Raw genomic sequence first — 16,149 nt, forward strand, 5'->3', positions numbered from 1 at the left:
ACGTGATTCTGGAAAAGGATAGACAATTTATGAATATGACGAATACATAATCTTTCAATCAGTTTAATTGAAGTGTGGAGCTGGCATGTCAGTTATTGCTGTAGTAGTCCTTTAGTTAATTTATCATGTATCATTGCCATTTTGCTTAGTGTCTTAAAAGACTTTTGTTATCCATTCTGACATCGGACTCGGACTTCTTTTAAACTGAGTTTTACTGTGCGTATTGCTGTGTTTTGTTTATTCTACATAGGCTAGAGGTATAGAGGGAGGGTTGAAATCTCATAAACATATAAATAAAAGCTACAGAAGGCAATATCATAAATATGACAAGATGTACATTTTTTTACTGTCAATTTTAGATTTTATTTGATATGGGTAGTCACATGTATTCGACATTGACATTGTATAAGCCAGATGTATACTCCATGCTGAATTTTATTTGATCTATGTAAGACGTAAACTCATTAACACCTGTGGATTAAATTGTAATATTTTCCTGTCCTCTAGGAACATAAAACTTACATAATTCACTACCCTTAATTAGACATAGATATCAGTAAATAAAACCGCAGACTTTCTCCTTAAAGTTTAGTGGTTTGTACATATAATGAAGGTGTGCATGTGGTCAGGGTTTAGTATTTGCTCTTTTGGGAGATAGTTGAAGTTATTTTAAAATAACACTTTGCATCTGCGGGGGCATCATTTGTTTCTCCCAGACACAATTAAATCTCAGATAAAGTTCTACATTATCTTTGTTATGATACAGTGAAGTGCGGGGCATCACTTTTTCTAGTTAATTTTATAATTATTTTTTTGTTGTAATTAATCTTATTTAAAAATATTCGTTCATATTTCAGCCGTATCTCAATTTTTTTTTACTTTATAAAATTAGTTTATATGTGTTACCCTATATTTTTATGTGTAGAATACTCTTAAACATTTAAACATAAAAGTAGAGGGCAACATACATAAATTATTATTGTTAAATCGCATTGATAAGAGTTTGAACACTTAAGACAAGGTAAAAAAGTTGATGTGAAAAGACTACATTGTATTTTCAAATTATAAATTAACTGCAAAAAATAAAAAAGGGGGTCTCCCAACAATCTCTTTTGCATGGACTACTATATTTTCAATATAATACTTCAATGATCAGATAAAATAGTAACATATGGTATTGAATAGTGATACCGCACCGGAAAGGATTTGCCGTGGCACCATGGGACGCTTAAACAATATACTATGTAAATATTGACACATTCGTGTTTATATGTTAGCTGAGATCGATAATTATGGAGCTTTTCTTAAAAAGGACCTCGATGTTTTTCGTCATTTGTATTATTAAACGACATTTTATGAATATACTAAACAAGGATTTGTATAGTACTATACAAATCCTTGTACTAAACAATAAGATTAATGTATGAAGGAGAACATAAAGATAGCATATCCTAACAATGATTTTGATGCTATGATATCTTACTGTATACATTCAAAATACTTGCATTTACTTCTCTGATCATTTCTTATAATGATAAGATAGAATTTTCATTAAACAAAACTTGTATAAAATTTTGTATGTTTTGAATAACATTAAAAATTGCACGTTGTCATCTTTTCTATTTCAATTTAGTTTTTCAGATTTCGTAGACATTTTTTTTCATTAATACAATCTTGCAATTGTGTATTCAAATATTTGATAATTATAATATAATTACTCAAATCAAAATAAGATTAATTAAACAGAGCCTTTAAAAAAAAACGGAAAAAAAACCAACACTTTTTGCATATTTTTCTTCAAGATGTCAACAAAACCACACTACTTTTAAAATTTTGATGTTTAAAGAACTCTTTGGTATAATAGAAATTAATATATTGTTTAAAACCTAACTAGATATTTAAAATGATGGATGTTATTAGAAAAGAAGTTCACATCATAAAAATGAGAATTCAACTAATAAACAAGACCAATTTGTCTTTTAATACGGTCAATCGTAGTTGAATGAATATACATCGTATTCATAAATAATGAAGTTTCACTTTCAAATGCTTAGGGACAACAGTAAACATTATTTTAGAATGACGATTCTTATACCATTTGATAGGAAAATTATTTGCCAATACTGTATAATTTGTTAATTTGATTTACAATAAAAAATGAATTTAATATGAATTTTTATAAAATATGTATACCTCGTAATTTAACATATCTCAACCAAAAGAGAACCCGACGTTCAACATGATAGGGACACCAGTAAATATCAAGATAAAGTGGATTTTATTACACCATTTCAAAGCTAAAAAAATGGTGAGATCTCTATAATTTATTAATTTTATATGAGATTTATAAAATAGACATAGTATTCATTTATTTAGCTAGTGGTCATAATTCCCCATAGACAATAACGTTAAAAAAATTTCAATGATTACGGTTCTCTGTGTGGTAGCTGATAAAGCCATCCAGCTGAGCTGTCCGCAATTCTTGTGTATGTCTTTCAAAAACAAAACAATAATACATCTAGTCTTCACTTTGTAGTGCGTATTGAAACATATTTTGCTATATTTCTTCATAAACTATAATTTTAAATAGTAAATACACAAAACGTGTGCTCTATGATTAAAAATGTTATCTCATATTTTTCATTGCTTGAAGATATTGATTAGAAAATATTCAAATCACGGAATTTACCGTATGGATACGAAGATGTCCTTTCGTTTCCCGCGCATTCACCGCTTCATTGATTTCTGATGTAAACAAAACAGACAATTGCCGATAAACAGCTGATTAGAAGAATAGAAAACAAACAAGGTGAGTAATATGGTTGCGTGTGCGCAAGGAAGCAAACACCAAGCATCACGGTTTAGTTATGGGCAAGGGTTTCAGTACACTATAGTTTGTTTAATGACCCCTCTAGCTGGACGTCTACGACTATAGGTGAAATTAAAAAAAAGCAGCAATGAGCAATTTGAATTAATATGTCTGAAAACCCAAGATATTTGCAACACAGTGAGGTCCCAAATGATGTTCGCATGTGGGGTAGACAGTTTAATGTACTCGTACATGTTCATTTATTCTTTGGAGTCGTTGTACACCCCAGGCGGATCCGAAAGGGGGGGACTGGGGGGCCACCCCTCCCCTTGGTTGATTATATAGGCCCCTCTTTATGAAAAGTTCTGGATCTGCCACTGTACACAGTGGCGCTCAGCAGTCATTGTTAACTGATATATCAACAGCACTGAGAACTGCATTTGATATAGATAAATCCAATTCTAATTTGTTCACATTACAATGTATCAGGTCTTACAATAAGTATATTTCGTCGTGATGATAATTACTATTTGCTTTGATCACATGCTCGAGATATTCAAGGTTTCCTATTTTCAGATGGTGCTGCTATTTTGCTAACATTTTCAAATCTGAATGAGCTGATGCTATATGTATAATCGTCAATATACAATGGTGCTGAGTTTAATCTATCGGCTGTATTTGTATAAGTATTTGTAATATGTGATATTGGCAGATCGAACTGACTATGTAAAGGCTCTAGTTTATGACTTGAATGCGTTAACAATGATGGTGGTTGATAATGAAATCCAGATCCAGGATGTTAATCCAAAACCGAACCGGTATTTTACGTATATATATTAGAATTCATTCTCCTGAACATAGTACCCATACATAATAACCATACACCTAATCGCTTTATGGAATTCTGTCCCAGCTGACCTGAGAATCTGTCCCGCATCAACCATTGACATCATACAACAATCACTTTTCCATTGTGGCGTCAGATATTTTGTATTATGACGTCAAAATTTTACAAGAACCTTTGTGATGGCCAGTAATTGCAGACAAATAGCAATAAGTAGGATTCAAAGCAATCTTTAATAAATCAACTCTAATGAAATATTCTTATATATATAGATGATCACATGACATCATGAACATAGACGTCGCTTAACTAGTGCCGAAAATAAATTTTTCAAATGCATCTATTGAAAATAAACTATTGCATGCCTTTCATAAGTTCTGCTTTGGACATAAATGAATAACAATGCCGAACATAATGGAAGCATACATTAAGGTAAATTTCTTTATTTTTCACATAGCATCTGACAGCATTGAATGATACATTTGTACGATATGAATCAGCAGATTTATCATTGTTTTAGAAGTTCAACGAGAAGTTATATATGTTACTTAGTTGGGTGGATAACATAACATTTATCTTGTCATTATAATATAAAAAAAAAGAAGATGTAGTATGATTGCCAATGAGACAACTCTCCAAAAAAGACCAAAATGACACAGAAATAAACAACTATAGGTCACCTTATGGCCTTCAACAATGAGCAAAGCCCATACTGCATAGTCAGCTATAAAAGGCCCCGAAATAACAATGTTAAACAATTCAAACGAGAAACCAACGGCATAATCTATGTTTGCTCAGCATTCATCATGAAAAAACTCATTACCATTTATTTTAGGAAAGCACTGTGTAAGCAGACATTTCAGGAGGCAACAAGTCTGTAGGCTGACTGTATATTATCTGAACAAGTTCATTTCTTGTCAACTTCATAATTATTTCAAACATTTTAATAGATGTCATCCAAATTTGGTCTATTTCTTTTAGCTTAATATTCTTGCTTTTTCAAAGTCATGATCATTTATTTTTCAACCGCGCCCAGAAATATGCGGTTACCTTTAATTTCAGAAAAGGATTTAGGGAAAGGCGATCTGGGTCCCCCTTTTAAAACCTACATTTAATGTTAATGCAGACATATTACTTGTTCCAAACCAAACCTTGTCAAGTTTGGGGCCCTTGGGTACCCCTTCTTTCTATAATTCATCCTTCATCTACTTTTGAATTTGTTGCTTATTTGTTATTTGTTCTACGAATATCTGTCTATATATTGACAATGAAACCACATCTTCATGGTCCCACAAAAATGTTGAAAAAATGTACATTTCATTTTTTTTTCTAGCTCCTTTCATATGATAGCAGTACCTTTTTGATCACTATTCTGTGTTGTGTCTAAATATTAATTGTAACACTTTATAGTGACTGAACTGGTAAAACAAATACTTCTCAAGAAACAGAAAAAGAAGACTACTTGGAACAGCACCAGACTATGTATGAATAAAACTCAGATCGGAATAGCATGGATGATATATTTATACATTTTGTACATCATTGTGAATAAGCAAGGAAAGCTATTAATAATAGTGCATTTTTAAAAATTTTATTGGGTTTTTTATTCATATTCTGTTCGAATTTTCACACAATATGTCAAAAAGGTAAAACTAACTTTACTGAAACTTTCAAACAATATGAGAAGTGTTTCATTTACCAAAACACTCTTGCGATTCTGCCAAAAAAAATCATGCATGATTTTGTGAATGAAAGGGGAAAGAAGATCCTGACACAGCGCACCCGAGCATGTCAATTGCGAACTGACCCAATAATTTATATATCACGACCAGTCAACTGATACTGACACTATCAGAGAGTACACATCAAAGGAAAAATGCACAAATTACCGATAAATTGTTAAATATGATATCATAGAATTAAATATGTTTTATTACAAAAAAAATGTGTTCTCAATCTTGTCGATAGATATTACAGAATGTCATATCAGTACCAAAGACAACTCTCCATCCAAGTCACAATTTGTAAAAGTAAACCATTATAGGTTTAAGTAGGGTCTTCAACATGAAGCCTTGGTTCACACCAAACAGCAAGCTATATAGTCCATATCAGTTTTCATTAAACATAAACAAACAAAACAACTACCGCTTACTAATAATCCTGACTATATGTATTACATGAACGTGTTGCAATCAGAAATGAAAATATTAATATTCCAACTAACAAAAGCATATGCTTACACATGCAACCAAATATAAAGCACTAAATGATAATACCAATATGAAGCTCTCATCTACATTTATAGAACTTACAAAAAAAATGTCAAGATTACAAACCGCAACAAAATAATAAAAAATATAAGAAGCCAGCTGACAACATGTTCTAGAAAATTATTTGCAATTAATATTTCATTCCAAATCCATAACCACAAAACATCTTCTTACAGTTATACTACATCTGGAAATTAGTAATAACAACACTTAACCTGTACCTTCAAAACTAATTGCTTCTTCTAAGACAAAAGCCAGATGAGATATTCATCACTTGAAGTGCTCCAGCTAGAAATAGAAAGGGGCAGGGCACTTTTTTATGATAGGAAAAGGCACTTCTCATTTCTTATGTCTACGTTTCTGTGTGTATCACGAGTTCACCTTTTTTTTCTGTATATGTTGTTAATAAAGATGCATACGTTGTTGTTTTGATTATTTATTCTATAAAACTTGCATTAGAAAAGTCATTCATACTACATGTTCATAAAACATGGCAATACACATTCGTACATCAGATCACTATTAACCAAAAGAAGCAAAATAAACTTACTATTCTACCCCCTTAGAAAAAGGCGTCAGGGAGTAGCACAATTGAAGGCACCCAGGGTGCGGCGCCCTTCTATTTTGGGCTTTAGAAAGAGACCACTGTCTTCTATACATATAAGATGTAATATTCTCATATTTGAACGGCCAACTATAGTAGTCAAAGGCGGATTTAGAGAGTTTTTCAGGGGACCCCCCCCCCCCCCCCCCCCACTTTTGTGGGAAAACTTTTGTTATATATATATATGTAGTGAATCACTGAAGCATGACTGGAGCGTGCCCCCTCTTATGAAAATTTCTAGATCTGCCACTGGTAGTCCATTTTGTCAAGCAGTAATCCTCAAAAGTAAATAATACGTTTTTCTTATCAACTTGATTGTAACCTTGCTAACTATTACATATAACTGTCAAAACACAGTATGCATGTTAAAACTACTTGCATTGTCATAAAGAGTAAACAATCATATAAACAAAAAACAAAGAAAAAAGTGTCTGTATCGTTACTCTGGCTATTACAAACCATATATATATATTATCATATGTGACTATCAAGCCTCCTTTAATGATAACCCTGATTCACCAATACTACAACTAAAATCAAAAACCAGGGAAAAAAGACACTATATACTCTAATGCTTGGAATGCAAGATTCCAATAAAAAAAACCTATACCCACAAACCACCGATCTCAATATAAGCAGCTAAAATACGGCAAGCTTTTTAGAAAAGCTATTACTTGTTACTTAATTGTCATTGTAAATGAAGCATCTGATGTAAATCTGAAAGTGAAAGACGAATTGACGATTCATGATTTTAAACGAATAATATGATTCATGATCAGCCACACTCGTTTAAAAATGTTTTATCTGTTATGATTTTAAGCCAACATTAACATAAACTCATGTATGTCCTAAAGTCGGCATCAGTTGATAAACAATAAAACAAAGTTTAATGTATTTGCCTGTTAATTTTCTGGGCCAGTAGGCAATGATTCTAGCTTTGATATCAATTTTTAAAGTAAAATTGACGGTAAATTATAACTTTTTTATTTCACCTCTCGTTCTGATTTTGTGTATGCATGTTGCTTGACCCATATGGGTGTAATTTGCCAAATAGAATAATTATTATAATATAAATGCAAGGTTATCGGACAATTTAATTTTTTGGGTTATCTTATTTTCAATTTTGTACAAAACTGTTTCATGGATTCTTTTGGAAAGATATTAATTTTCATACAGTTTTAGGCAATATTTTTTTTTTCAGTTCTTACCAAGTCAGATTAATCAACTCTACCCCTGCGCCCATCCACCAATAAAAAAAAACAACAAAAAACAACAAAAAACAAAAAAACAAACAGACAAACAAACAACAAATGGTCGTCCTCTTACAGGACAATAAAATATTACTTTTATTCTTATTGACTTTCAAAACTTTGACTCGGAGAAAAAAAAAACGAAAAAAGATACTGAAATAGTTGAAACTCATATGTTGTAAATGTTTTCTACATTGTGTATACTATTATTACATTAATCTGAATTTTTTTCCATTAAATCTTACGTATAAGTAAAAATTTAGTTTGTAGAGACCCAATGATAGTAAAAATTTACTATTTTAAAGTAACAACCTAGATCCAGATAGTGTTGAACAAATATTTATTGAAAAGAAGTTATTTTTGATACATTTGGAAATTATACATCGAAACTGTTTTTAAAGTCGATTTATCGGTATTTTTCAAAAGCTTGTTTATACCTTTTGAACGATTGTTGGATGTATGAATTTTAAAATGTTTTAAACGTGTTTAAATAACAAATACAAATACAAATATTTTATTGGCACAAACACAATTACAATAATTGGCAAAGGCCCATATTTCAATACATCATAACAATGAATACAGCATAATGAAATAATATATTATAATTAAGAAGCTAAAATCTCATTTCTATATACCAGACATTTATGTATATAAGAACTTGTCACTTTCAGGACTTTTAAAGAGTTGCTATTAATGCAACGTTTCATATTTAGCTGACTCTCACTACAACTTGTAGGAAGTATATTTAATATAATAGTTTTAAAGTTTATTCTATATTTAGAAAATTTGTCACAATTTAGTAAAAGTGATTTTCATCTTCTACCTCAACCGATTTACATACATTACAAACTCGTTCATTGGTGGGTAAACCTAAATGTCGCCCTTTTTCTATAGAAAGATTGTGTGCACTCAATCTTATTTTACATCAGATCAACAACCCACTTGGAGCCTCTTTATAATAACAATATCTTCCTTCTACGTCACAAAATTATCATATCATATATTGACATTTACATTTTACACTCTGTAGTTAAGGTTAAAGTACAAAAATCAATGAATACTATACATGTGTATTCACCCATAGTAAACAAACAGTAGTATTTATATATACAAACAAAACACGCGTTCACATTTGTAAAATAACATGGATTTTCGTACAAATATAAAATGGAGATAGATATTACTGGTTTAAATTTGTGATTAAATGTAAGAAAATTGTGATCCCAATCGATTTTCTCTTCTGATACCGGCTTTCCTTTTCGATGGATAACAATGAGTAGGAATAAATATGAATTGATATTGAGTGAAAATATTTATAATATTATGGTTTGAATGAAATGAGTGAGACATATAAAACCCGGACTCTTCCTGGTGGCAGTAAATTTAGAACAAATATATAAGTAATTGTGGTAATTCTTCGAAACGACCAAGGACATTTTACAGGTAATACCGGAGATTAGCACAGTACACAATGTCGCTATACGAAGATGATTCAGAAGTGGAACACGTTATCCCAATTAGTTTACAAGTGGATGGGAGTGTGGAACCAAGAGACGACGACAGTGAACAAAGTGAATCACAACAAACTGATTCGGAACCGAGCCAGTTCAAAACATGTGGGACACACCCCTTTTCACGAGGAAATACGTTCGGAACACCATGGAATCAAGGAAGTCCCGACGCACGATCGTTTAGTGCTAGTCAATACGGTTGGTATACACCGATGCCTCCCACTATAAACATTTTTGCCTGTCCTCCACCACCACCACCACCGCAATACAATATGAGTGGTTACACCTCAGTCTTTCGACCTCGGGTTGTATCCGCGTACCCCAGGGATACAGTACCTCAGCAGCAAGGTTTCACTGTGAATGTGCCACCGAATTTTCCTCAACAGCCGTCATATTTTCAAGAAAATCAGCAGCATCCTCACATTTCTGGTGTCCAAACACCACCACCGCCTGATTTGACGGAACCATTTCATTGTGAAGAATCGAAAGCCAATGCAACTGCTCCAACATTGATTCGGACGAAGACAGACCATACTGACAGTAGGTTTCATCCATATAATCACGAGGCTTCACACCAGAGAGTAAAAAGGGAACCAGATAGTTCAATAGAAAAGAAAAGCTATCTGTTTGTTGATACACAGGACTTTGATGCTAACGAAATATCGATAAAAGTGAAAGATAAAACTCTTACAATAGAAGGAACAAAATCAACATCACATAATCTTGGAAGAATTTCGAGTATGAAACAAGAATTTACATTCACAAATAGTAGAGACGCGAAGAGCACATCATGTACATTTCATCCAAATGGAACATTAGTTTTGCAATTTAACCATGAAACTGACAATGCCAAGGACTATTCACATGCTGGTAACACCACATCGTAACCATTAAGCTTATTTAATCTGGATATGTATCATTTAGCACTGTTTTTACTCAGGGAATCGAAAATTGATCTCGCGTGCAATTTATTTCACGTACATATAAATTGTTACTGATGGGTTGAGTTTCTACGTAAAGGGGAGGGGTGGTAAAAGTTTTTTTTTTTTTTTTTTATATATTTGATGTGTTTTTGTTAAATTGTTTTGAAACAAACTTTTCATTTACATTTGCAATATTGAATGATAGTATTTAATTTATATTGTTAGGTGTTGTTTACGGTTTGATATACATGGGGGAACATATACAATTTTCTCTGACGAACCAACCAAATGATCAATTATCGGACAACACCCTGTTTATATTTATTATTTATTAATAAATTGCTTTGTACTTGGATGTTTTACTTTGTGTTTGATCAATGCGGTGTTTAGAACTCGTATTATGTCATAATTCTCATTATAGATATACTATATTTATATCAGGCCGTTAGTTTTCTCGTTTAAATTGTTTTCCATTTGTCATTTCGGGGCCTTTTATAGCTGCCTATGCGGTATGGGTTTTACTCATTGTTGAAGGCCGTACGGTGATCTATAGTTGTTAATGTCTGTGTCATTTGGTGTCTTGTGAAGAGTTGTCTCATTGACAATCATACCACATCTTCTTATTTTTTTTTTATATATAATAGATTTATAATAAGATCAAACCAACTGAATTTCAATTAAGGTATTGTAAAAGTATTTTCACCCATACTAATGATACTTTCATTTTCGGCGAAAAATAATTTACACAAATATTATTCATAGATAACAATGGTCATGAGGGTCTGGATGAAAATCAGTTCACACAAGTATTATTCACAGATAACCACGGTCATGAGGGTTTGGATGGGGTTTACAGAATAGAAAATAATGGCAAAAAAAAAAATAGAGAAAGATAGGCTAAAAAAATAAGTAAAGAGCGTAATGGGGTACTAAAATATAAAGAATAGAGAATAATGGGGTACTAAAATATAAAGAATAGAGAATAATGGGGTACTAAAATATAAAGAATAGAGAATAATGGTAAATAAGAAACTAAAGATGACGAATATATACCATACTTAAATATAAAAATATTCACTACTCCTTTCCTTGATTGTGATTTTATTACCATAATTTTACTTGCCATGAGAAACATGCGAATATACAACTACTCCACATCGAACAGCTTCTCCCTAAGAGCCCGAATACACATAATGGTTGTTGCTTTATCTAAACTTTTCGATTAAGTGTTTTGTGAAGATTTTTTTTGTTTTTTTGTCTTATTTTGTTTGATCGTATTTTTTTCTGTTTTCAAATTTCAATTTTTGCTGACTTTGATATTTTCTCCCTCGTTTGTTAATTGTTGGAATATTAGGATACAGAATTTCCATGACTTGTTGGTCGAGTGGTTTAAGTAGTTCACCTAGAGAAATCACTAGCTTGTCAACACTGAGTTTGTTAGATCAAACGTGGCAGGTGCGTTCGACTCTGATCGTTGCAGTTTTCCTGCCGAAGGTCGGTAGTTCTCTTCGGGCAATCCGGATTCCTTCGCCAATAAAAAAACTGGCCACCATGATAGAGCCAAGAGTGCTGAAAGTGGCGCTAAACACCAAACAATTAATCAATCATGACGTTTGGCAAATGAGTTTGGGGGGGGGGGGGGTGTGTTTGTGAGGGTAAAAAAATAAAAGAATAAGATTAATGGGGGATCCAATAGAAATAATACAGAAAAATAACATAAACGATTAAGAATACGGAAATGAGGTCTTCTATCTAGATATGCAAACACCCCGTACAGTCACACGAAATACAAGAATAACAAAAGCTTCTTCCAACATAAACACACTTCCGGCTGTGAATATCTATAATGTATCTGTAATTTGGTCACCACTATGTTTTCTCTGTCGTAAGTATCAATGTTTGTGGAAATGTTGTTTCTAATTTACTTACCATCGCCAATCTCCCCGGTTTTTTGGTAGGGTTCGTGTTGCTCAGTCTTTAGATTTCTATGTTGTGGTTTGTGTACTGTTGTTTGTCTTTTGGTCTTTCTCTTTTTTTGTCATGGCGTTGTCAGTTTATTTTCGACGTATGAGTTTGAATGTCCTTTTGATATCTTTCGCCTCTCTTTTAGTTTTGCTTTTGAAGTTAGTTATAAAGCGTTTTTTATACTTATTTCTCTCCAGGAAAAACAAGAGAACTTTAGATTATTGCCTTATAAGTTTCGTTTATTACTACCTGTCTTGAATTCTCACACGAACTCTCATGAAATACATACAGTGACTTAAAATACTGGGACACGAGATTCATTCATTCTGAGTAAACTTCAAAAATATCAAACCATGATTAGCTCACGCTAATCTAACATCCAGCGGAAAATGTTACATGCATATTCAATGACAGCTTAGCCAAATGAATAATCAATGTTAAGTACAATACCAAAAACGTCAAATCTAACATTTAAGCTTCTAACTCACAATCAACAGTTCATAGGCGATTTATAAGTAAAAAATGTTCACGCATCTACTCATCTTTCAATATGCTGTTTATCCATATAAATACAGGTGTAACAATAAATATAGTTTCCAAGTATGCTGCATCTATAATTAGCAAGTGACAATTTTCAAATTACTGTTTATTCTATTCTATTCTATTTCAGTTCATATTTATTTTACTTCCTCTTTACGGTCCGCGTCCAATCAATCTCTATTTATTCGACATCATCATAAGAAAGGTAGAAGTTTTAAAACTTAAACATGCTTACATCCATTGAGAAAAGCAGGATTGAAAATAACCATGCTGCCAAAAATATTTGTAAGACACTATTCGACGCCAGGTCACCAATCGATGTCGTTACCGTTCCTCAAATGACGTCCAATCTAATGTCACAATAAAGTAAGATTCAAAATCGACGGCCGATCGAATTGATACGTTTCTAACCGAAGTCTTTTTCCATTCTTAAATCGACGTCCATAACTAGACCTCAATACTTATAAATAATATTTGTAGCATTTAGAGTAATTGCTATAATACATTTATCAACATTTTGATTTCAGAATTTCATCATCGATGTAAACAGGTAATAATATCAATGTTAATTGACATACTAGTAGTTTATTTGATTCTTAACCATGATAACAACTCTACATGTTAGTTTTTTCTGATGATTTCAATAATTTTATTAACTAAACTTTTTCCATTTCCCAAGTTAGGGAACTCTTCAGTAGTTGTTATTATCTGAATTATTTTCGTCAGTTGGAAAATTTTCGGTAAATTGGCCATACTTCTCAGGGGCCGGTAACAAGAACTTTTATAAAGAGAGGTCGTAAGTATTGAATTAAGGGGAAGATAAGATAATCCTAAGATCATTCAAAGAGTGTAAATCAAAGCTCCCTCAGGTTGTTCGTAGATCGGTCTTATTTCCCCCTTAATTTGCATCGTAATAGTTTTCATGTTACGAGTTCTTAATAATTTTCCGGCGTCTCCGTGTCAAGCTCCTCGCAAAGAAATTAGAATCGCCTCAAATGAATCATACAAACGTTTTAATGAACGATAAAATGAGCACAATAATCAACTACCCATTTAACCTAAGGAATTCTAACGGTTCATTCGAACAAGTAATAGCTTTTCTAAAAAACTTGCCGTATTTTAGCTGATTATGTCGAGATCGGTGGTTTGTGGGTATAGGTTTTTTATTGGAATCTTGCACTCCAAGCAATATGAATATATAGTGTTTTTTTTTTATCTCTCTTGGTTCTTGTTTTTAGTTGTAGTATTGATGGATCAGGGTAATGATTGAAGGAGGAATTATAGTCACATATGATATAATTTATATTTATATCCAGATAAAATTGCATACTATTGTACTTATATGTATATAAGTCTAAAATTTTGCACAACGGTACTAATATAAGATGGTATTACACAAAAATGTTGTTATTAAATCGTGTTGATAAATATATTGGCTAAAGAAAAAAAGCCTTCGTCAGTTTCAATAATTTTAACAATACTGATTGTATTTGTAAAATAGCCCAGTAATACAGGTAAGTTTTGGTCTATTGATTTAATCCAAAAACTTGTTCATCATAATATAAAACAAAACTCAATACTCAGATATACGTATCTGAGTATATTTACATCCCAAAATGAGTGAAAAATAAAACTGTTAGTATTTCTTATTGATGCCGTTTGGATGATGTACATTAAGTTCCTTTATCCAAAAGCTTTCCCGAACCTGTCGCTAGGCATCACTCCAGTGAATGTTCTGTTAAATCACAAGGATTTTCATGCGGTTAAAGTCATCATGTTTGTGACCCGACTGTCTGAAATGCTGAGAAACTGTGAGAAGTGGCTTCTTAGAGATATCACTACTATGGCCATTGAGGCGTTTGTGGAAAGGCTGATTTGACTCACCAACATATTGGAGGCCACAAACATTCTAGAATGTAAATAACATTCATACTTTTGCAGGTAACATTGCAAAATATCCTATAGTTATTTTCGGTTGCCTTACTGTGAAAAGTTGATGAGTGATGCATCTGTAGGCAACATTTGCAGCACTTCTCCCAGTTTCTCAGCATTTCAGACAGTATATATATATAATAGCTAGAGTAGCAATACAAACACTTTTATCTTTGTTTTGAGGAACGTGATTGTTTACTGTTTATGACAATGCAAGTAGTTTTAAAATGCATACTGTGTCTGGACAGTTATGTAATAGTTTGTGAGGTTAATATAATCAACTTGAAAAGAAAAACGTATTATTTACTTTTGAGGATTACTGCTTGACAAAATGGACTACTACAGAAGGCCGTTCAAATATAAGAATATTACATCTTATATGTATAGAAGTGACGAATATCTTATCTGTTTTTTGTCTTAGAAGAAGCAATTAGTTTTGACGGTACAGGTTAAACGTTGTTGTTACTAATTTCCAGATGTAGTAATACTGTATGAGGATGTTTTGTTGTAATTGATTTGGAATGAAATATTAATTGCAAATAATTTTCTAGAACATGTTGTCAGCTGGTTTCTTATATCTTTTGATAGTTTATCTGTTTATGTTTATTGCCATGATTGATGAGACTATATAGCTTGCTGCTTGGTGGGAGCCAAGGCTTCGTGTTGAAGACCGTACTTCGACCTATAATGGTTTACTTTTACAAAATGTGACTAGGATGGAGAGTTGTCTTTGGTACTGATATGACATCCTGTTATATCTTTCTACAAGATTGAGAACACATTTTTTGTAATAAAACATATTTAATTCTATAATATCATATATAACAATTTATCCGTAATTTGTGCATTTTTCCTTTGATGTGTACTCTCTGATAATGTCAGTATCAGTTGACTGGTCGTGATAAAAAAATATTGGGTCAGTAAGCAATTGACATGCGCGGGTGCACCGCGTAAGGATCTTCTTTCCCCTTTCATTCACAAAATCGCGCGTGATTTTTTTCGCAGAAAGTTTCAGTAAAGTTAGTTTAGCCTTTTTGACATACACACAGTAGCAATGCCATTTTATTATATTAATAACAAGTGAATGTGCAGCTAAGAGTAGTCGGGACCACTCTTACAAAAAATATCAAGAGAAGCTATTGCGAGTTGTTCTTGGTACACCCCTAAGTCGCTAAGTTTGTTTTAAGAACACTTAATAACTGACCAAAATTTAAGAATGATTTAGTGTTACCAGAATTAGTAAGATCGCTTTAAGGTAGACTTAAGAATCGTTCTTAAATCATGCACTTTTTCAAAACATTAAGGGCTGTCAATCATTCTAAGATAGATCTGAGGTTGGGTCTTGTTACACTCTTAAATCTTAAGACGCTCTTTAGACGTTCGTAAGACATAAGAATGCTTCTTGTTACCGGCCCCAGGCCCGTAGCCAGGGTTCAACAAAGACAATTACAAATAAGCAATATTAAAGTCGATGCTCTGTTAGAATTGTGACTTTTAA

The sequence above is a fragment of the Mytilus californianus genome, unplaced genomic scaffold (assembly GCF_021869535.1).
Source record: "Mytilus californianus isolate M0D057914Y unplaced genomic scaffold, xbMytCali1.0.p SCAF_12, whole genome shotgun sequence".
In the NCBI taxonomy this organism is placed as follows: domain Eukaryota; kingdom Metazoa; phylum Mollusca; class Bivalvia; order Mytilida; family Mytilidae; genus Mytilus; species Mytilus californianus.